The sequence below is a fragment of the Aquarana catesbeiana genome, linkage group LG04 (assembly GCF_042186555.1).
Source record: "Aquarana catesbeiana isolate 2022-GZ linkage group LG04, ASM4218655v1, whole genome shotgun sequence".
In the NCBI taxonomy this organism is placed as follows: domain Eukaryota; kingdom Metazoa; phylum Chordata; class Amphibia; order Anura; family Ranidae; genus Aquarana; species Aquarana catesbeiana.
Window position 1 is genome coordinate 283686336 of NC_133327.1, and position 24871 is coordinate 283711206.

Consider the following 24871-nt stretch of genomic DNA (forward strand, 5'->3'; position numbering starts at 1 on the left):
AGTGCTGAGCACTTCCAGTTTCATTGGTTGTAGGGGAGAAGGGGGAATGAATTCCTCCTGTCTTCCCCCCACTCTCTATCCTGACAGCACAGATGGCTGTCCCATCTCCCACAGTGAAAAATATGTTGGGAGGGGGAAGGTGCCAGTATTTACAGCTGCCCAAACCACTTGTACATAACAGTATGAGGCTGGCTGAACAACATGAAGACAAACTTACAGTTGCTACTGCAATCATGAATGTGTTTGCATCCCAGTACTGCTGTGCCTTTATAAATATAATGATGACAGTAAAAATGTTAAAGCGCCTCTGTTGTGAGTGAATCAGTAAAACTCTGGCTGCTATTTTAATGCTTTGGCTTCAATGCTGTCTGAATAGATAACTTGAAACAATTATGCAGTTATAGAATTCTAAAACTTTCCTGACATTCATTTATGTCATGTTCACATGAGTGCATTTTCTAATGCAGTTTCTGTCACACAGAAGTGCTTGACAAAGGAAATCACATTATTTTCTATGGTACCCATTTACAGCAATGCAGTGCAGCTGCAGCACTATTTGTGAAAAAGTGCAGGTGCCATTTTGGCCCCTTAGAATTTAATAAAAATGCATGTGCTCATAAAATGCATGAAAATTCATGCACAAATGCAGGTTTTTGATGCAATTTTGGCAGAGTTTTGTGTATTTTTGTAAAATTATCATGTCCGCCAGTCAGCTCAGTCCCAGGTGCGTGACCTATAGTATTTAGCCATGAAATGATTGCATTGCAAATGATTTCATACAAAAAATCGTGGAACGGGTTGCCTACTGATCTTCAGTGTTGGGTCAGGAACTTCAGACGATGAACCAGCTGGTGGAGATGGTGGAGTGGCACACAGTGGTGGATGATGTACTTGGTCATGCAAGAGGCACCCCACCAGTGCAGAGAATAAAGCCATTGATAAATCCAGGAACCAGTGCTCAGGAGAGTAAGGAGCGAGCACTCAAAGTTCTGCTCCAGCATGAAGGAATAAGAACATGTTGTGCTGGCGGTGTCACTCCCAGGGCCATATCTAGGCTCACTATGGAGTATGGGTTCTTTTTTTGTTTGCACTGTTTTTGGAAAATAAAAAGACTCTTTTTAAAAAGTCAGCTGGCTGGTGAAACAAAACCGGAAAATAAACATGTAATCATAAAGTAATCATAAAAAATAAGCATACAATTCATATGCATTCACAGCCATTAGCTGTTATACTTTTAGACCTGTGTGATATTATTTTAAACTTGCACAAAAACCTACTGATCTGCATTGTTAAAGCAGACCTAAAGTCAAATATCAGCTGTCCCTGCTTGCTGCTCCTATACAAAGCAAAAAAAAAAAATCTATCCCTAAAATTTTTACTTCCCACTCTGTCCCTGATACTTCCATTGCCACAGCTGAGATCAGGTTCTGTGTAAGATGGAGACATCAAGTGGCAGTCAACCAATGAACAGAACTGAAGCACCTTCAACCACAACAAAGTAGTGTCAAAGAAGCAGATATTATGGACAGAGAACAACTAAATATTTCAGGGGTGCAACTGTGTTTTATTTTCTTTTGTTTTCTTTTAACAAGGGTGCAGTAAGAAAGAGCAAAAAGCCAAAAGTTGATGTTTGACTGCAGGTCTCCTTTAAAAGATAAGCTGCTAATGTTTGCAATTATCTTTTTAAAAAATTTTTTCCACAGTTGGTTATGGAGGTCTTTTATTCCTTGCTTTACTGTAAATTCATATTACTAGTTTGTTTGATCCAATCCAAACCAATTCATTAAATTCACTAATTTGTAATTACATAATTGCCGCTGACTGAATTTTATAACTATCACTATACCCATAGGAGTCTCTGAATATGATTGCTGTAAAATCAATACACAATTAAACTGAACTGTACAAGTTATTTTTCCGAGTGTACAGTTGGCTTATAGGTTGCTGATCTCTAACAAATTATAACTGCATTATCTTTTATGACTATTGTGGGAAATTCTGAACATAGCTTTAGTCAGGTTACAGGCCTGGTGGTTATGGCCTTGTTCCTCTCAAGTCCTCTAAACTTGTAGAGAGTTAATATGTAAGAATAGGTGGATGTGGAAAAGGTAAAATGTGCTTTGTGAGCAAGTGAGACTCTAGGAGACTTTGGGTTCTGTTACTCCAAGGGAGCTTATTATGGCTAAGCAATGAGACTGTCTTGTAGAAATTCAGAGCTTTGGCGTTAAAGAGGGTTACGCAAGTAGGTTTGTCTGGTGTAAATAGGGGGCATGCCAAAAGTTAATCAACTTCTTTGCATAAATTATAAAAATGGCATAAAAATATCCTAAAATGTAAACAATTTTGTGTTTTACTTTTTGCTGATAAAGTGCCATGTATACCGTACAATCCTGCCTTTATACCATAACACACTGTAAGCTCCTTAAGCTCCCTAAGCTTTTTCACCCTCTGTATCCTCCTTATACCCTGGTAGATTCTAAGCTCTTCTCTCCTTTAGGGACAGGAAGTATAAGTACTTAAAATCTTTTAGGATAAAAGGGAGCCTTTAAATCTACTCTACTTACAGGCTCCTCTTTCCTAACAAACTCTCTGCACTAAATGTGTGAACTGGTAATAATTCTACTCATAGGAGGTGTTACAGATAATAGTAGTGATAGCAGCTGTATTCTCTTCATAGGATAGCATCTTGTATTATTCACCCCAAGAAAACTGCAAATCCAACCATTACATGTTATCAAAAAGAAAAACACAAAACAGTAAGTTGGTGGCAAATTTTTAAATGTCCCAAGATGTGTGAGAAATTTAAAGGAGCAGAGCACCATTCATCATTTTAATAAAGCAAGTGGCAAATATTGCAGCATCCAAAAGTGAAGGAAGAGGCAAACCCATGAAAGTGTTCCCAAATAAATTTCCCACTTTCTACATAGGATTGTACTCTGCACTATATACCCCAAGAAAACTCCAAATAAAACCATTACATATTACCAAAAAGAAGCACACAAAATAGCATGTAGGCGTAAATTGGACAATAACTTAATGATATAACATTTCAAACAATGCTTAGCCATACATACTCAAGCAAATTCATAACTTAATAAGATAAAGTCCACAAAAAAACGGGGCTTTAATGTAGACCCGGCTTACTCCAAACTTGTGGCCAATTTAATACTGTGTTGCAAACCATGATTAAAAATGCCTAGCCCAACATTGAAAAGGTGGACAAGATTGTTGTAATAGAGGCCAGGTGTCCTACCCTCTAGGTCGGTATGACAAAGAGATTCCACCAATAATGGGCATACAGTAAATTTCTCCATAGAATTATTGATCCTGTTTCAATTTTTTTCAGACACCTAAACTCAGAAAAAGACAACCACAGTAACCTAGGGACCATTTCGGAGAAAACAATGGTTGTACATGGAGAGGCCATTTTAAAATGATGGAGGTCACGTTTAACTACTTAAAGACTGCCCACCGCAGTTGTACGTCAGCTGTTTGAAGAGGAATACTGTTGTTATGGCAGCAGCTAGTTGCCATAACCCCGGTATCCTCTTTATCAGCACGCAGTCCTCTTTCAGATAAAAGTGATCTCAGTGGTAGATGCGCCGCAAGGGCGGGAGAGGGCCCCCCTTCTGCCATGCTCCGGTTGTCTCCACCACTTACAGGAACCGTCGGTAGCGGCGTAGACGATGGGGTCCTCTTCCCTCACAGGCTGGATGCTGAGTAAAGGAAAGCTGGCCCCTGCTTGGCTCCATAACATTGGAGGGCGGAAGCGATGTCAATTTCAATTTTTTTTTTTATGTTGCATTTTAGTGTAAATATGAGAGGTCTTTTTGACTTGAGATCTCATATTTAAGAGGTCCTGTCATGCATTTTTTCTATTACAAGGGATGTTTACATTCCTTGTAATAGGAATAAAAGTGACCCAACTTTTTTATTTTTTAAGGACAGTGTAAAAATAAAAAGTAAAATAAAAACTTAAAGCGCCCCGTCCCACCGAGTTTGCGCGCAGAAGTGAACGTATACACAAGTCGCGCCCGCATATATAAACGGTGTTTAAACCACACATGTGGAAAATGAAAAAAGTTCCCCCAAGGTGGGGTTTTTTGGCAGCAAAGTACAAATATTGAGTCAAAATATGTTTAAAATTGAAAAAGTTTATTTTACAACAAATCACATATCATGAAAGTTAAGAAATGAGCTCCAGTAGGAAGTATTTTGACCTTTTAAAATCGACATTCACTATACAGACATATTTCCATATTAACATTGAACAATAATGTCAACAATATGAAAAATAAAGCTGACGCATTTCAACCCAAATACTAGGGGTCTTCTTCAGAGGATCAAGCCTCCTACATCAAATTTTATGATTTGATTCAGTCAGCTTTCAAAAGAGAGGTTATTACCAAAGATCAATATGAGTTAATTGGGATTAAACACCCACGGGTAGCTACATTCTATATTCTACCCAAAATTCATAAATGCCAGACAAAACCTCCCGGGCGACCAACCATCTCCAACCATCTCTGGAAATGGAGGAATATCTGAAAACCTGAGCAAGGTTATCGATTCCTTCCTACAACCGTTCGTCCTGTGTATGCCCTCCTTTTTGAAGGACACAATACATCTGTTACAGTCAGTTAAGGAAATAACTCTCCCCGCAAATTCGCTTTTCGTAGCCATTGATGTTGAGGCCCTGTACAGCTCGATCCCCCATAACAAGGGGATCGCAGCTGTACGGGCACTCCTACAACGGAGCCAAAAATACGAAGAAGCATTGAATGATTTTATCATTGATGGGCTTGACTACATCCTGCATCACAACTTCTTCTTCAACAACTCCCACTACCTCCAGGTGCAGGGAGTGGCCATGGGCACTTGTTGTGCCCCAGCCTACGCCAACTTGTACCTGGGGGAGTGGGAGAAAGCCCTCCTAGATGACGGGGACCTCGTCATGTATACGAGCCACATATTCCTGTGGCTACGATTCATTGATGACGTCCTCCTCATCTGGGAGGGCTCTGAGGAGATGTTGTTAAAATTCTTTGACTGCATCAATCAGAACAAACACAACTTAAAGTTCACCATGACCTATGATCACAAACAAATTATGTTTTTGGACGTCCAGCTGAGACGTACCCCCGAAGGTAAAATCTCTAGTGCCTTGTTTCGAAAAAGCACCACAGGAAACACAGTACTCCATGCGGACAGCTTTCACCCTACAGTACTAAAAAAGTCCATCCCGTATGGACAATACCTGCGTTTATGCAGGAATTGTTCTGACGATACTCTTTTCAAACAGGAAGCATACAACCTTCAGACTAGATTGTTGGCACGTGGTTATAGCCGTTCCTGTCTACGTAAGGCCTACAACAGAGTAGCCACACAATCCCGATGCGATCTGTTATTCAAAAAGAGGACGGTGGATGATCATGGTACGGATCCTACCAGGATCATCCTTTGATTCTCCAAACAGCACTACGCGATTAGGAATATCATTCAAAGACATTGGCCCATACTTAGGGATGATCCCAAGGTTAGTGGCTTTATTTCAACTAGCCCTTCTATTACCTTTAGACGGGCCACCTCGTTAAAGGACAAACTGGTCCAAAGCAAGTTCAAGGACGAACAGAAAAGATTGAAACACTGTTCAATCTTTGGATCGTTCCCCTGTGGGCTCTTTCTGCCAATACATAAGACGGGAAAAAACATTCCGCCTCCCGAATGGAATACTGTTTAAGCCCGCGCAATTCACCAACTGCCAGACAAGAGGAGTGGTGTACCTCATGTCATGTAAATGCGGGGCATACTATGTCGGGAAGACAAAACAAGAATTTTATCGTCATATATCAAAACATATCTATCATATGCAAATCGGTAAACACTATGTGCCACTTGGGCGACATGTGGTGACAGTGCACAACTACAGGATGCCCAAAGTATCCTTCACCACACTTGATCGGATTCACATGCCAGATCGAGGCAGAGATTGGAACAAAACGTTGTTGCAACATGAACAAAGGTGGATATTCAAGTTAGATGCCACCTCATTTCCAGGATTAAATGAGGCCATCTCATTTGCCCCATTTTTAAAAGGCTTTGCTTCGGGGAAAACCCAATAAATATTCTTGGAAGTCTTCTCCAAAATAAAAAGCCCTTTTGACCACCTATCTGGCTGTCATATTCCCCCCCCCCCTTTTGGATGATCTGATTTTGTTTTTATCTTGTCCTATTTAATTTTATTCACTTTGCTGTTTTCTTGCAGAGTTATCAATGGATGTGATTATTGTTCCTTACTTGTAATGATGTTTCATGTATATGCATATTATATATGATGTCTGGTTAGTACCATCATGTTAATTAAAATTAGTTTGGGAGAATATACCCATGCATGTCATGTACCATTTGTTCTTACACGTTCCTTTCTTTGTAAACAAATGTAAATGGTTGTGATGTTTCCTCTTTTGGCTCTCTCGCTCTCCCCTTGGGGGTCTGGCACACTCACTGCTTCCGGATCGGGGGTTTTTCCCTCGGATGTGCCTTCCCGGCAAGGGGGGGAGGAACCAGTTACCATCCAGCGGCTCCTCCCCCCTTTTTTCCCCATCAGGCACCCGGGCTGGTACCGGCTGCCACATTGGGGATTCTTTTTCCTTGCCGGCGGTGTTCCGGACCATTCTCGGACGTTCGCTTCACTGCGCATGTGCGGGGCCCCGCGCGTGCATCGTGACATAGGTACGTCACATGGTTACGACTGAAATGACGTAATTTCAGGGCTGCACACCCATCCCGGATGCCGAGGAAGCCACACGAGGCTGCCTGAATGGCGGCCATGCCGCCTATGAAGGTCTATCTGGTCGGCCCCTTTTGGGGTGGAGGGATGCGCACTTGTAGTGGATCAATCTTGATTAGGATACGCCCCTAGTAAGTATATATACATGTAAATGTTTTGTTTTTCTGTAGCCTCTCTGTTTGGTGGGTCAGAAATCTATGCAGCTCCCGCACTGTAAGTATACACTTGAGCAGTATGTTCTAGCGCCATGTTTGCCTTTATACTTATACTTTATAACAAATACATTATGTACCTATGTTCAGTAACCTACAGTACCCCTTTCCATATATATGTATTTCAGACTTGTCGACTCGGTTTGGACACTGATCCACTGAGCCTGACACAACTTGCAGCCAATCCTGGGCTAGGTCACAAATTATAGTCTGATCATATTGGGCGATCTGGCGCAGCTTCATATCTGCTTCAACACTTGTCAAGGTACATTTGGGCTTATCCTGTTTTTTTCTATATCTGGTTCTAGTGGTGATTTTTCTTTCTTCCCTTGTAGTCATACACTGTTTGGTTTTGTGCACCCCTGTGCCCCACTAGTTTCTTATTATGTGTGGTCTTGCACACACTGTATGCATCCCTCCTCACTCTTTGGGTCACCTTTCTAATACTATGCATGCACAAGTATTTCTTTAGATATCTAATATTTCACTGCATCCTTTTCACTCTTTCACGATCCCTTTATTTTAATCGAGCTGACATGTATTACTCTGACCCTCTAATCCACTACTTCATCCAACCACTTAACGTACTTATCCATTTTTCTCTTTATTCATCTTTTTACATTTATTTATTACTGTTTAGTAAAAATACAGTTGCCAAGCACCAAGAGGCCGCTAGCTGCATATATGGAATGCAGCTAGACTGGTGCCTTGTAGCTGGTCAATTGACCATCTATTTGGACAACTATATTTTTTCAAATAATCCTTTCTCATATACATGGATATATTGTTTAGTCCATTCTTTTTGGATTCCCGCTGCAGGTGTGGCTTTTCCCCTCGACCGATCACTTGACCCGATGGGGGGTGACTTTTTTGTGTGACTTCTCGTAAGCCACATCGTTGGACTACTGCCCCTTTTTCTGTTTGCGGTGTCGGTGGAGGTGCTCTGAGACCCCTTGGGGGTGAGAGAGTGAGCAACTTTTAAAGGGACCTATATGTAGGAAGTCTCCTTTTCCCCTGCTGGACATACACTGTTGGGTAATTATATCAGGTGTATACATTGCATATTACTGTTATCGTATGTAAGTGCCCTGTTACATGTGTACTTATATCACATATCTCTCAACAGACTGACCCTCTGAAGAAGACCCCTAGTATATGGGTTGAAACGCGTCAGCTTTATTTTTCATATTGTTGACATTATTGTTTAATGTTACTATGGAAATATGTCTGTATAGTGCATGTCGATTTTAAAAGGTCAAAATACTTCCTACTGGAGCTCATTTCTTAACTTTCATGATATGTGATTTTTTGTAAAATAAGCTTTTTCAATTTTACACATATTTTGACTCAATATTTGTACTTTGCTGCCAAAAAACCCCACCTTAGGGGAAATTTTTTCCTTTTCCTTTTTCAATACCAGGGGTGAGCAGCATTCTTTCTCCTTCCTGTGTGTCCTCTCTCTTTTTTGCAAACCACACATGTGAGGTATTGCCGCGATTGTTAGAGAGAGAGAAATAATTCTAGTGCTAAACCTCCTCTAACTCAAAACTGGTAGCCTATAGAAATTATTAAACATTGCCTATGGAGATTTTTAAGGGTAAAAGTTTGTCGCCTTTCCACGAGCAGGTGCAATTTTGAAGCATGCCATGTTGGGTATCAATTTACTTGGCGTAATATTGGGCTAACTTTACTGTCCTATTTTTTAAGTCAATTTTAATCTTATTTTTTAAGTCAAAAGTGTATTTTTTCCAAAACAATTGCGCTTGAAAGACCGCTGTGCAAATACGATGTGACATAAAGTATTACAGTGACTGCCATTTTATTCTTTAGGGTGTGTGAAAAAATATATATATAATTTTTGTGGGTTCTAAGTAATTTTCTAGCAAAAAAAGATTTTAACTTGTAAACACCAAGTTTAAATGATAGGCCCGGTCCTTAAGTGGTTAATCATATCCATTAAATCTAATGTCCGCACCTTGCCAAGATCATTTCCCTCCAGGTGCACCACTAACACAGGAGAAGAAGGGCACTCTAAAAACAAATGAGGAAGATGATAATACAAATTAGGCCATTGAAGGCCGATAACACCTTTGCATAATACGGTGAAATGTTCTGGATCAATATTCTGATTCTCCAAGTAGTAACGGAAGGACACCCTTTTATGCACCCAAAAAATAAACAAATGGCCGATGATCCAGATATGTCGTTTGAACCTAAAGAATTAAACAGAAAGGTTAAATACCAAAATGTTAAGGCTCCCACCTACCTAACTTCCTAATTAATGCTTCGTCCAGACCCAACCTAGCCACATCAGTAGCCACTTCTATATGGAAAGAATGAGGAGTAAAACGATAATCCTGCAAACCTCGATATTTCAAACACTTCTTTAAAATTAAAAGGAACTGAATTTAAATAACAGGGGAGCCACCTAAATGTATAAATAGGTTACCACTGCACTTGGGTCTGACATTCAGATACTCCTTGATAACTGAGACAGTATAGACCTGTTCTGGCAGGAAAATAACGAGCTCTATGGCCCCCTACTTAAATGGTCGGTCCTAGATTTTATAATATATAACTGAACCCTGATATAACACACAAACGTGTGGTGAAAAATCAACCCTGACCTGCCATTCTTATTACTCAGGACAATTTTGAATATGTGCAGGGCTCCAAAAAAGGCAATAATAAAAACAGCATGAAACAGAAGTGCCTCATATGGGGAAAAACAAACCGCGTAAACCAGAAACTGTTTAATAAGAACATCAATCGTTATAGGCATCAGATCATCCAATATGAATCGGGAACATTTATAGCCTTTAACAGCTTGTTTAACCAGAAAAAACTACTACAAGCTGGAAAGCTCATAATATTAAAACAAATAGAGACACCTGCTTTAGCCAGGTGACAATGGGGAACAGCAAAGCCAAGACTGAAGAATCTGGAGGTGAGTTGAAAGGAAAACCTATACTATTGTTAAAAGATACCCATTTTCCCCATGCAGTTGAATAGTCAGCCCATGTTTTGGGAGCATCAGACTTCTCAACCACTATGGCGGGCAGGGGAATCCAACCAAATCTGCACCTGGGAGAAGACTGCAGAAATATTTCATCTGCAAGCTAGATAAAGCATCCACTACATCATTATCAGCCCCAGGCACTTAGTGAGCCTTCAACAAAACATTCAATTCAAAACAAAGAAAAACAAAATGGCCTAATAGCTTATTGACGGGGGGGATTTAGAGGAAGTCCAGTTAACTGCAAAAACCACCCCTGTTTTCAGTGTGAATAATAATTTGCTTGTTCACAAAGCATGCACCTCAAATTTCAAATGCCACTACAACAGGAAAATGTTCTAAAACAACAAGGTTTTTGTGAAAACCAGAAAAGTGCCAAATGGCTGAAAAACCCTGAGAACCAGCAGCATCTGTAAACAGATTGAAATCGGTTGCAGAAACAAAATCATCCTGAAAGAAAGACCTACCCTTATAAAAGTCTAAAAACCTGGCTCAAACTTACAAATCCTCCTTCAAGTCACTGGACAATCGAATATGGGAAAAGGGGGATTTAAGGCCCGCTGTGGCTAATTACAATCTTCTGGAAAAAATCATGCTGGCTGGTATCCTGCAGGCAAATGCCAAAATACCCAAAGGGAATTTTCTTTTTCCTAACAAGAAAATAAATCAAAGATTTGTCCCTAGCAATCTTGTTCAATGGAAGGATAAATTCCATTAGATTAGTATCTATAAGGATTCCAAGGAATCCCACTGAAGATGATGGAATTTTTTTTTTCATCATCTAGGGGGACCCCAAAGTGTTTCATAGAGGAAAGAACAACTCTAAAGAATAAGAAAAAACATAGCATCCGCAGGGCCAACAAACAAACAAATCCTCCAAATAATGAATACTGTTATCAAAACCTATTTCAAAAATAAGGGCCCAATGTAAGAAAGAATAGTAAGAAAGAAAGAATAAGAACAGGATAATGAGTAGCTCAAGGGTAAACACATATCATAAAAACTGACCATCAAAGAAAAAGCCCAGGGATTTATATGCTGCCAGGGGACATAATCATGCTGGGCAGAGCCGTGGATGCCAAGATTTTTGCTTAGATATGCAGTCTGTTCACTTCTGAAATGTGAGTGTATTGGATACACTTCCCACCCAGCCTATAACAGATCGATGGCCAGGAAGTGGTTCTGTTATCCTGACTGGGTGTCATATGACATCCAGCAGGATAACATGGCGGCGCGCACCCACGGGGGCAAGGAGCGTGGTCAGTTTGACATGCCTCATCTCCGATCATGATAAGAAGCCTCTGACAGAGGCTTCTTACCATGTGATCAGCTGTGACCAATCACAGCTGATCATCGCAAGAACCAGGAATAATCAGCACACTGATTATCAGCACAGCTCCAATGTACCAATAGGCTGCCAATCGGTGCCCAGTCAGTGCCCCATCATAACCCCCTGCCAGTGCCCAATAAAGTGCCAATCAGTGCCCACCACAGTGAAAATCAGTGCCCACCTTAGTGCCAATCAGTGTCCATCACAGTGCCAATTAGTGCCCAGCATTAAAACCTGTCAGTAGCTGCTCAATCAGTGGTGCCTATCAGTGCAATCTATTAGTATCCATCAATGCCACCTGTCAGTGCCAATCAGTGCCACCTATCAGTGCCACCGGTCAGTGCACATCAGTGCCGCCTGTCAGTGCACATCAGTGCCGCCTGTCAGTGCCCATCAGTGCCTCCTGTCAGTGTCCATCAGTGCCCATCAATCCCACCTGTCAGTGCCCAGTGCTGCCTGTCAGTGCCCATCAGTTCTGCATATCAGTGCCACCTATTGGTGCCCATCAGTGCTGCATATCAGTGCCCATCAATTCTACATATCAGTGCCTCCTCATCATTGACCATCAGTACCACCTTATCAGTGCCAACTCATCAGTGCCCATCGGTGCTGCCTCATCAGTGCTGACTCATCAATGCCTGTCAGTGAAGGAGAAATCAAAATTTTATAACAGAAATTAAGAAAAACTTTTTTTTTAAATGTCGGTCTTTTTTAGTTTGTTTAGCAAAAAATAAAAACTGCAGAGGTGATCAAATACCACCAAAAGAAAGCTCTATTTGTGGGAAGAAAATGATAAAAATTTAGTTTGGGTACAGTGTTGTATGACTGCACAATTGTCATTCAAAGTGCGACAGCTCTGAAAGCTTAAAATTGTCCTGGGCGGGAAGGAGCGAAAGTGCCTGGTATTGAAGTGGTTAAATAAATATAAGCTATTGTTACAAGTGATCTACACTATGGTATCTTCCTCTTGCTTTCTATATGAGTGACACTACGCTGGGGGTTGAGGATCATAAATGTTCGGCTAGTAGAACAGTGCCATTATAAGACTGATAAAGGGCATACTGAGCTCCCCTAATCAGGGAGATCTACCCAAGCAGGTGAGAGGACACCCAAAGGTGAGGCAAGGGCACTGTGGTAGATAAGTGAAGTCGTCTACGGTGTACAGGATTGCACATTCACTGAAATTGGATACTTTTTTGTTTATGGACTCTAATGAAATATGGACTTGATGTGATTAATTTATATTGCTATTTTTTGTTTTTTATTGAATTTATTAGATTTTATTGATGAGTAACATATGAAGGATTATATATTATTTATGCACTGAGTAGTTTATAGACATATATTGAATGATAGCGCTGCACTATTCAGAGTTAAGTTTTACTTTATGGTTGATCCTTAAAATTTTGGACAGAAAAGACCACAAAATATATTACAAAACTTAATTTAAAAGAAAAGTAATGGCCTTCACAGTGGAAGCAGAGCTTGGTGAGCTCGTTGACTCTTCTCATTCCTCCATAGTGATTTACTTACTGCCTTTTTACTGTGCTGATCCCCTCCTCTGCCCTTGCCTTACATTCTTCCAGCCCATGTCCTGTTCCACTGGCTGGTCTCCAATCACACCTCTCTGATGTGGTCCTCCATGGCTGCCTCTTCAGCTCTTTGAGCTTTTTCTCTGTCCCTCCTACTGAGAAACATCACCACAGCACTGCACACAATGACATAAGGAAAGTGTGCAGTGCATATTTCAGAGAAAGAGCCAATTTATTACAACAACTTTACTCCCAGGAATGAACATTATAAATGAGAAGCAACATTTACAAAGGGCAGTCTGTAAAAATAATGAGATTTGCCAACCGTGGGTATGGCAATATGTATTCATCCTGATCTTTACTTAAAGTGGATGTAAACCTCAATTTTTTTATGTCATAATGTAGAGTATAAGATTTCCTATCATTTGAGCCCAGTCTTGCCACAAAGAGTTAATCCAGCTCTGAGCAATCCTCTTTTATTGCTCAGTGAGATAAATCTTGACCAACAGAGAAAAACTTTGTCAAATCCTCCCCCTTGCTGTGAGTGACAGGTGATTTACATATCTCATGCACTAGCCTAAGACATGCCTTATTTTTTAATTCCTACCCCCACTCCTTTCTTCAGCAGCTCTGCAAGGATTGGCTGTTCCACACCTCAGCATGATTTTGCATGCTGAAGTCATGTGGTTACTTTCCTGTCTTTTCACTAGATGTTAGAGATCATAGCAAAAGTTCAGTGTAAGAAATACACAGAAGAAAATGCATATTGACAAGGGGAGTGTAAAAGTGGGCGGGAAGTCTACTGACATCACGACTCCACCCACCGAGCTCCAGACAACAGACCCACCCACAGAATATGCAGTTTTTCGGGTCTCATAACAGACAGAAGGGAGACATTTGACAGGTAAAGATACATGCAGGAGGCATGTATATCCTTATAGATAACCCCTATGGCAGTAGTTTAGAAAGGATGACATTGGGTTTACATCCACTTTAATAATCAGGAATAGGTTTCCAAGGTAAATTTTGTGGGGGATTTTGGCATGAGTTTTGGAATTAGTACTGCTAGTTAATCAAAAAGTTTTGTCTACAAGTAGGCAATGTCCTTTAAAAAACAAACATACTGTAAACAGAGACTGTTAAAGTGCAGTTATAAGCTTTAAAGATATTTGTAAACCTTATAATTATTTATGCATCACTCAATAGCTGGGCTGCTTACCAGCTATTTCTATTTAAACAACCACTGAGCTGAATAATTATCAGATTGATTACAGTCACCTAACAAAATTGATCACATTATACCACTATAATGAAAAACTTGCAAAGTTCATTTTTCTTCTAAAGAAAGTAAAACTGCTGCTTTAGCAATTTCCAAATAAGAAGTATACAGTATAATTTGTGTATTGAAAATATAATACTTTAATTATTCTCTTTTTAGTTTACTAAAGAAGACGAACTATTCCATGTATATAACAGGCATCAAATGCTGATAAGATGGCTTCTCCCTATGCAAGATCTGCTTCAACTTGTTCATTTTGTCTATTAAGCTAAAACTGGGCTTTAACAGGCAAACTACTCTCTTCACAGTTGAAATACTGTTTACCATTTTATTAGGCACAATATTGTATTGCTGCTCAGTTACTCTTGTAACATGTGAATATTATACCAGAAAATATACAAAGCAATCTGAATAAGTAATTCACGTGTATGTTCAGGGCGGGTTCCCAGTGACGTCATCACGGCTGGATGCTTTTGAACTATGGAAATGCCTGGGTTGTGGTTGAGTGTGAGCCTGTAGCATTCTGTGGGATTTATGACATTGCTTACACTATTTGTGCCTATGTGAGTATAACCTTTTATTTTTTAATAAAACGTTTTTTTTTAGGCAGTGCTTTAATATTGTTAGCCTCTGGTTCATTGCATATGGGATTTCCATCTTGATGTATCTGTCTGTGATTCAGATTCATATATAAGGGTGGCAGTCTAGAGCGGATTATACAAAAGTGCTTTCAGACCTTCCATTAATTTTGGAGGTTGATTTCACAATGGTGGCAAGAAGATTTTTGTTTGCATTATGGGTGTTTAATGATGTACTTATAGACATTTTATGTACCACACTCTACTCTTTTTATGATAGATGTTTTGTATATTTCCTGGTATGATATTCACATATTTATATTTGCACAAGTTTGAGTAGGTGCTCCTTTGCTATTGATTTGACATTGCATGTATAATATTAGCTGCTGATTTATCTTTTAGGCCCCTTTCACACTGAGTTGCTTGTAAACCACCAGTAAAACACTGAGCACTTTTAAAGAGCTTTTCATGTGCTTTTGAAGAGCTTTCCATTCATTTCAATGGAGAGAGGCGTTTTTTCACCACCCTGCCAGCGCACTGCCCCAGTGTGAAAGTATTCATTGATTTTAATTTAAATAGTTTTTCGTGAGCTTTTCAGGTGCTTTTTTTAGAGTGAAAGCGCCTAAAAAGCAATATAAGAGCGTTGGTCCCTTAATTATAGGAGACCTCACTGGGCAGACGGCTGTAACCGTGGGGTCTGGGGTTACAGCCGTCTGCCCAGTGAGGTCTCCTATAACTAAGGGACTAATGCTCTCTGGTACAAGGCAGCAGTTTTCTGAAGGTGGAGGTTTCATCTACGCACCCCATTCACTGCAGCAAGATTATTATTATATATTTTTTTCACCTGTCACTTGGGGATATTCCTTTTTTTGGTCCTTTTTTCCTTTTTTTTTTTGCCATACATAATATATGGGCTTTAATCAATCACTGTTCATTGTGCACTGACTATATGGACATCATCTACATTTTCAATTTGTTTCACAACATTGATTATCACTTATTCATTGTATACATTGATTATTGCTTACATTTTGATTTATATTCCGGTACAAGGTTTTAAGGCATGTATCTGTTGCCTATATCACACTACTAGCGCAACTTTTTTTCAGAGCTGGATTGTCTTCAGCTTTGGTTCCCGTGCTCCTGATTCTTATCCATGTCTGCTGACCTTGTTCCTGACCCGACTACGTCTGAAAACGCTCTTGGATCACCCCTGCCTGCTATATCTGCTTCTTGCTTATGTTACCGACCCCGGCTTGGATCTATGACTACGGCCCCCGCCTCCTGATTTGGTAGCCCACCGCCAGCATGTTACCTACTTCTGCCTGTTCCCAACCTTGCAACTGATCCTGATTCTGCACCTGTCTGCCTGGCTCCAGCTGAACAAGGCTTGTGACCAGACTCCACATGTCTTCGAGCTACAGCTCACTCCTACAGCTGAGAGGTACCTGCACCCTTCCACTGCCCTAGAAGTCTCTTTCTCCACTACCAGGGGTGCTTGGACAGGAATTGTGCAAGAGGCCACCCTCATCATCTCGGGCTCCACAGTCAGGTACATGACAACTTGACTTTAGAACAATGCTAATGGTGACTCATATATGAAGTTAAGACACAAAAATGAAATCATGTTATGCAGGAGAATAAAAAATTGTGCAAAGTCTGAAAATTAGCTAATTTTACCATCAAAGCTGAACTATTCTGAGATATAAAAGAAACTAATAATGCAGCTTTGTGATCAATAATACATCATTAAATGTCTTGTCCAAGCAATGTAAGCATCTGAATTTCACCTGGTATCAGACTCTCACAGTCACTGCAGATGCAGTAAAATGATCTGTATGTAATTAAATCATGCACTGACTAGGGCTGGGGAAAAATCGATTTAAATCTTGAATCGAGTTGAGAGGTCAAATCAATTCAAAATTTAAACAAATCAATTTTTTTAGATTTTTTTTTTCACCCCGCCAGTCCTGAGGCGCTGCGGGCATGAGTTTTTAGGCGAGGCCGTGGCTTCGGCCTAGACTGTGAGGCTGGACGCCGCGGACTAGGCCGAAGCCGCGGCCTCGCCTAAAAGCTCATGCCCACAGCGCCTCAGGACCGGCGCGGTTTCCAAAGAAGAAAAAAACTTGATTCGAATTGTGAATCGAGTTTTTTTAAAGAGAATCGAAGATTTTTTTTTTTAAAGAAAATCTCCCAGTCCTAGCACTGACAGAAGCATGCTGATTGGAAGAGAAAGCCGAGGGACATAGAGATGATCTGTTCACTGTTCAATAGCAGGTTGGAGTGGGACCAGGACAACCTGGACTCAGGGCAAGTTGGTTGATGCTGGCCATCAGACTGAGAAACTATATCAGCATAAAAATTTTCCCTTGGTTGAAATCACTTGATTGAAGCCGAACATGGAAACAAAAACAAATTGTATTATTTTTATCGTTAAATGGGCTATTCATTTTTTTTATCATGACATTTCTGGTTAGAGTTCTGTTTTAAAAGGGAATGATTATGAAAGTAACACGAGAGCTTTAAAGGAGTAAGGATTGTTAACTTACCATTGTGGGTAGGGTGAATATTTAATCAAGTGCAAGTGAAATATAAAAAAAAGGGAGATGTTTGCTTGCACACGATTGGACAATTGAAGTGAACACACCTTTGCCTTATTCACTAAGCTAAGTGTACATTTGCTTATGCCTTTAGTAAATCAAAGCTATCGAAGCAGAACAATTATGCAGATAAAAACTTCTAGTTTGACTATAACTTGATTAAGTCAGTAACATAAAGTGATTGTAAAGGGAAAAAAAAGTATTAAAAAAACCAAACATATCATACTTACCTGCTCTGTGCAGTGGTTTTGCACAGAGTAGCCCCAATCCTCCTCTTCTCGGGTACCCTGCAAGCACTCAGGGCCCCCCTTGCCAAGTGCCCCCGTAGCAACCCACTTGCAATGGGCACACTCATACATGTTTGCTCCTGAGCTGGCTCTCTGTGTCCATAAGACAGAGATAGTGGCTCGGCCCTGCCCCTGCTACCGCCTCACTGGCTGTGATTGACAGGAGCAGGTTCCAATGGACTCCTGCTGCTGCATCTCAACCAATCAGGAGGAGGAGACCTGGGAAAGCCTCGGGTCTTGTGAACATCGCTGGATTGAGATTGGACTTAGGTAAGTATTAGGGGGGGCTGAGGGGGAGCTGCACACTGAAGGTTTTTTCCCTTCATGCATTTATATTTATTTAAAAAACCTTCAGCCTTTACAACCACTTTAAAGTATTGAAGCAAGGAGGCCATCATAACATTTCAGCATGTAGTATTTTTTTTTTTTAACAATATGTTTATTGAATTTTTCACAGGGTATCAGTACAAACGGTTGATGTAATAGCAAAGTTACACGGTTTAGTACATAGTGCATTAACCAGTGTTGTTCTGTAACAAATGCATATAGCGACTACATAGCGATTAAGTTGAAGTTCGATGAATGGAGGCACCATCTCCAATCCCCGGCACCCCATCTGGGTACTTACTGTGCCATGGGACTAGAAGCAGCGCCTCCAACCATCCACCTGACAGAGCTAGGTAACTTGTAGAACTACTAACATTCTAGATACGTAAAACTGAAAAAAAAACAAAAAAAAACTGTAGAGCAAAGGCAACTTGTGGGCCTACTTGTTATGAGCATAGGACATGTGTGCATGTCCCATCCTAAGTAGTAACTGAGAGAAGTGCCCCTAGGCAGAGCGGTGCATGGCGAGGGGGTTCCTACTTTCTGTGCATGTTAGATATGCGGGGTTGTAGCAAACTACAGGGGTAAAGATGAATAACCTCAGATATGTCACAACATAAGAGAAGAAGACAGTCAGGGTAATGTTGTACTCCTCGAGTCAGTGATCCAGGGTTTCCAGTTGAGACGAAATGTTGCGGTATACATGTTGGCCTTAGCAAAGGAGAATTCCATTAGGAAGTGGTTGTTTAGTAGAGCGATGAGTTCCGATCCAGAGGGGGCTTGTGAGGCTTTCCATTTTTTCGTTAGAGCTAAACGAGCTGCAATGAGTATATGTGTCGCTAGGACTCTGATATTTTTGGGCCAGTTGGGGATGTTAAGACCCAGGAGGAGGTCCAGTGGGGATAGCGGTAAAGGGATTTTGCAGAGCTGTGAGATGAGGTCGGAGACCTCCTTCCAGTATTGGTGGATGTTAGGACAGTCCCACCAAATGTGTCTCAGGGTGCCTTTGCCTGAGCAGTTTCTCCAGCATTGAGAGGAGGTAGCCGGGTAAATATTCGCCAATCTGGCTGGGGTGTAGTACCACTTGTGGAATAGTTTTTGCATCGATTCCCAGTGAGATATGCATTTTGAGGCTTTAAGAGGGATGGTCAGGGCTTTGTGCCACAATGGGGGCTTTGGTGGCGAGCTTGTGAATGTGGACCAGAATGTGATGGATGAAGAGGTGTGATCTTTGGAGAGCGTTGTTAACAACTTGTAAATCCATGCAATGCCTTTAACTGCTGCGTTCGGGGTATTGTAGAAATTTAGGATGTCAGTCATTTGGGATTCAGATGCTGTGAGATCAAGTTTACCGATGATAGAGTGGAGCCTCATATACAAAAAAGATGTATTAGCAGGGAGATCAAAAGATTGTTGTAAATGTGGGAATGGGTGGGGTCCAGACGTGGAAATGAGTTGTCCCAAGTTGGTAAGTCCTTTTTGTATCCATACCCGAAAGGATAAGTTAGGAGAGATCAACTCTAGTGCTTGGAGGTGTATTTTAGAAAGGATAGCTTTGGGTATGCCCATGGATTTTTTTGCAGTGGCTGACCATACTCGGATGGCTGCGGTTACCGTAAGTAGGAAGTGTCGATGTGGTTGCAAGCTGAGTAGTGCAGCCATTAGTGTGTGTTGTGGATTCGCGGTGAGGGCCATGGTTTCAATTTGTGTCCAAGTCTTGGTGGAGGTGGGCGCCCACCATTCCCGTAGTTGATCCAGTATGACTGCCTTGTAGTATGCATGGACGTTGGGGGCTCCCATTCCTCCATTTTGTACAGGAGACAAGAGGATTTCTTTTTTGAGTCTGGGATGTTTATGTTGCCAAATATGTGTATTGAGTATACTTTGTATCTGCGCCAGTTTCAGCATGTAGTATTTTTATACATGGTCAGCAATGGTATCTGCCCTGTTTTTCTTGTGACAGGAGTACTTTTACAGAATTTTATATATGGGCAGATCTTAAACTTTTCTAAGCTTGGTAGCTAGTTTTGGCAAAGCTCATGGATTGAGCAACAAGGTAATTTCATGTAAGGTGATGGCCTAATATACTGCAGTTATGCCTGAATAAAATAAAGAAACCATAGCTTTTTAAATTGTATTTTGTGTATGCATTTAAAATGGAATTTTCAGTTTTGATCACAATGTACAGTACCTTCAAAACAATTCATCTCCTGCTTGCTTCGAATATCATCATGTGCACCTGTTTTCTGCATGTCAAGGGAAATAGTAAAGAGTAGAGTTGGCTTTCATCCATATTAAGAAATGATCCTGCAAGCTATTATATTGTAGAGGCATACAGGGGTGAAGTTCAGTTTGTAAGTGCACAAACAATGTCCAGGCATCTCTCCCTATTGCAGATCTATGCAATGTTGGTACTTTTTCATTGGTATATATAAAAAGAGAGCCTTGTAAAGAAGTGTGTAGAGGAAATTTGGTCAGGATGACATATTAAGAGGAAATGTCCCAGATGCTGTTTGTGAAATTCTCCATGTGGGACAACACATCTGTATTAGAACTCTAGGAAGTACATTTGTCAACAAATTCCTTCACTATGAAATATTTAGGACTTATAAGTAAGCTATACAAGTAGGCATTTCATTTTATAAGAAAAAGTAAGCTTCTTTACAAAAGAATGGTCCCAATCTTACAGTGCGAACACAGTTCGAAAGCAGATGCATACAGGCGACTTTTCATAGGGGTTGTATCCCCAAGTTATATAAATCCCTTGTTTCCCCCTCATCCAAACTTCCTTATCAAATGGCCTGGGAGAGGGATCTGGGCATTGCCCTGGAGGTGGAGGACTGGCAATCCTGGACTGCACACATTCATAAGGGTATAATGAATGTTGCGATGATTGAAGCAGGATATAAGGTGATTGCGTGACGGTACCTTGTGCCAGAACGCCTCTCCAAAATCTATCCGGATTAGTCCCCCTCTTGCTTTCGGGGCTGCGGTCAGGTTGGCTCTGCCCTTCACATATGATGGTGGTGATGGTCTTATCCTAAGGTCTGTCGTTTCTTGATATGGGTTCATTCCTTAATTCATTCAGTCACTATGGTTAACATTACTAAAGACCCTAGCATAGCCTTGCTTAATGAACCTGTGGAGAATATCCCAAGGTACACACAAACTCTAATTTATTATAAGTTTTTGGCTGCCAAAATATCCATCGCTACTGCTTGGAAAAGTCCAGTGATCGACTTAGCTTTAATGAAGCGAAAACTAACCTGGATCATGCTCCATGAAAAACTGGTCAGTGTCCTACAGGACAAACAACCCTTGTTTGAAAAAGTGTGGACACCTTGGCTTTCTTACCTGCAGGTGCCAAACACTTGAGATTAACAATGGATCGATGCTGGGTTGGAGTCCTGGGCAGATGCAGTCTCACTTCTTTGTTCTCTTATTTGACTCACGTTCTTCTCTTTTTCTAACTGGCTTCTTCCATTCCTTTACTCAGGTGCAAGATGGGCTCTCTGGTCGGACCCACTGTCTTGACTTTGGGGTTCCCATCTAGGTTTTCTATCTAACGATGTCCCTCAAAAGATGTATTGCTGCTACACTTGATTTTTCTAAGTATATAATAAATATATATATATATATATATATATATATATATATATATATATAATTTTTTTTTTTTTTTTTTTTTTTTCTGGGGTAAGATAAATTAGTCCAGTCTTGGATGACATAATGGTCATTATGGTTGTAATAATTACATTATTATGCCTAAAGGTTGCCTAGGTGGATGGGTGAGTGGGTGCTGTCCTGCTTGACCCCGAATATACAAAGTTGGCCTGATGTAAGGCTCATGGGTTGTTTGACCTATTAGTGGCATATAAAAATATTTCTCAATAATGGTTTTCTTATAAGTTGACCACTTGTCATAGTCTCTAATACCCATTGTCGGATCTCCATGGATTTATGTCTTAATTCCTTGCCGACCGCCGCACGCCGATTTACGTCGGCAGAATGGCATGGGCAGGCAAAAGGGTGTACCTGTACGTCTCTTTAAATTTGCTGCCTCCAACGCTGTGGGAGCATGCCCGTGGGCCCCGCAAACTGAATGTTTGCTGGTGGCCCGTGATTGCGGCGAGAAGAAGCCTGTACATCCCTTTAAATTTACCATTTACCCGGCAAGCACACGCCCGCCGTGCCGCGGGAGTGTGCCCGCGGGTCCCGCAAACTTGATGTTCACTAGCGTCCCGCGATTGCAGTGAGGAGAGGCAGAACAGGGAGATGACTATGTAAACAAGGCATTTCCCTGTTCTGCCTAGTGACATGACAGGGAGCTACTGTTCTCTGTCATCGGAAGCAGTGATCTCTGTCATGTTGTAGTGTGCCCATCCCCCCTACAATTAGAACACATCCAGGGAACACACTTAACCCCTTGATTGCCCCCTAGTGTTTAACCCCTTCCCTGCCACTGTCATTTATACAGTAATCAGTGGCTATTTGTAGCTCTGATCGCTGTATAAATGTCAATGGTCCCAAAATAGTGTCAAAAGTGTCCAATCTGTCCACCATAATGTTGCAGTCCTGATAAAAATCACAGATTGCCGCCATTACTAGTAAAAAAAAAAATAATAAAAATGCCATAAATCTATCCCCTATTAGACGCTATAACTTTTGCGAAATCCAATCAATATACACTTTTTGCAATTTTTATTACCAAAAATATGTAGAAGAATACATATCAGCCTAAACTGTGGTAGGAATTAGTTTTTTTTATATATTTTTTGGGGATATTTATTATGGCAAAAGGTAAAAAATATTGCTTTTTTTCAAAATTGTCGGTCTTTTTTGCTTATAGCGCAAAAAATTAAAACCGTAGAGGTGATCAAATACCATCAAAAGAAAGCTCTATTTGTGTGAAAAAAAGGACGTCAATTTTGTTCGGGTACAACGTCGCATGACTGCGCAATTGTCAGCTAAAGCAGCGCAGTCCTGAATCGCAAAAATGCTCTGGTCAGGAAGGGGGTAAATCCTTACGGGGCTGAAGTGGTTTAAACATGCTATCGTTGAGTTTTTGTTTACTGTTTATGTTGTCAGAGCCATTTTGCACTCTTCTGTATTAAATTACAACGTTTAACTGTAATTCTGAAAATTTAATAAACAGATTTAAACAGAAAAAGTAAGCTATATGAAGGAAGGGGAAGCTAATTTACCTCCCAATCAATTAGTCTCTTGTGAGTTTTCCATCACATAATAGCATGAGATGTACCTCTGACATTCCTTTTATTGACAATAAAACAATGTTAATATACAACTAAAGAAAAAAAGCTTATTAAGGTAATAATAGTAAGTAAAATATCTAGCAATGCTTCTTTTAGAAGTTTGACATATGAGACCTCAACAACTAAAAATGGACTTTGGAGGCACACAGATATGCTATCTATAAAAGGTAAAAATGGTTTTATTTAGGTATGGCCTACAAAAAATAAGAACAGTTGATGCATATAAATATATAGAACAAAAAATATTTGCATATAATTAGTATTTTCTACCCTACATACAAATAGGACACCACTTCATGTGATACATATATAGAGTGAAGTATCCAGAAATGGGTGGGGAACGAATTCCCATGCAGGTTTTCCGATTGTGGATGTGAGTAAGCTGGTTGTAGGTCGGGTTGTGAGTCCGGGTATATGTATTCTTAATAGCTCGACATGTTGCGTGTATGAAAAATGCTTCTTCAGGAGATAGGAAAATTATCATTTCACAAATATTGTAGGTACTTATGCACTGTACATGACATTGTTCTACATGTTTATTCACTTTTTAGTGTGTTTCATCCTTTCACATTTATTTACCTTTAATAGTGCAGCACCACATATTGTCATCTTGTTTTCAGTTGGCTACGAATTTAGCTTATCGGTGTTTGCCCCTGTTAGTCTTGCACTTACATAAAATGATAGCGCGGGAGCATTTTCTTAATATCTTTTTTATATCATAAAACTGGCAACTTCTAAAATTAAGTGACAATTTCAGCACACTTATTTATATCATACCAGTTACACTTTAATGTATGGTAATTAGATCATACCAATAATCAACTCATATTTTTATATTTAAAGATCTTAAAACCCTTATTAGAAGTTTTCATGGTTTCAAAAAAACAAACATAGGAGATGACAATTTTCTGACATATGGGGTTTGATTTACTAAAGGTAAATAGGTTGTTCACTTTGTAAGGGACTGTTCCCCAAAGCTTCATGAATTAGGTGAAGCTCTGATGTCTTCCGTAATCCAATCACATGCAAGCAAAAACTGCTATTTTTGTATTTGCCTTGCACACAACCGGGTAGTCTTTGTAAAATGAAACTTCACAACATTCACTAAGCTCTGGGGAAAATTGCTTTGTAAAGTGCAACTGCCCTTGTGAAGTTAGCAGCTGATTTTCCTTTAGTAAATTAAATCCCAAGGGACATGCAGGTTAGAAGGATTAGTGTTGCATTAACATGTGATGATACCAATGTGACTAGATGTATTCTGCCAATAGCAGAGCATACTGCTAAAACATAACGGCATTGTAGAAAGACACAGATTACATAACATAACATAAATATCTGAAGGGAAATAGTGAAGAAAATAATGAACAAACTAACAAAACCAATGCAGACTGTGCTAGGTTTAGTCATCAATCTAAAAAAGTTTACACTTGGGGTGCATGTATTCCAAAATGTATAGAATTTAACACAGCTATTTAAATCTTTTTTTCCATAATACATTGAGTTTTGAGGTCATCTGTTACTTCCTGAATTTGGAGGGGGGGTGACCACCTTTGTCTAGTAATATTAAAGAGGTTCTAAAGTCAGAAGGTTATCTTAATGCAGTCTATGTATTTGGATAAAAAGCCTAATGTGTGCAGCAGCCCCCCT

At 40.2% G+C, this 24871-nt stretch overlaps 1 protein-coding gene across 1 annotated transcript in view; it reads right to left on the bottom strand.

The window, feature by feature from the left end:
• CSMD1 (CUB and Sushi multiple domains 1) overlaps positions 1–24871 on the bottom strand; it is a 3274537-nt gene that overhangs the window by 2358872 nt on the left and 890794 nt on the right. The gene's annotated exons all lie outside the window — the stretch shown is intronic.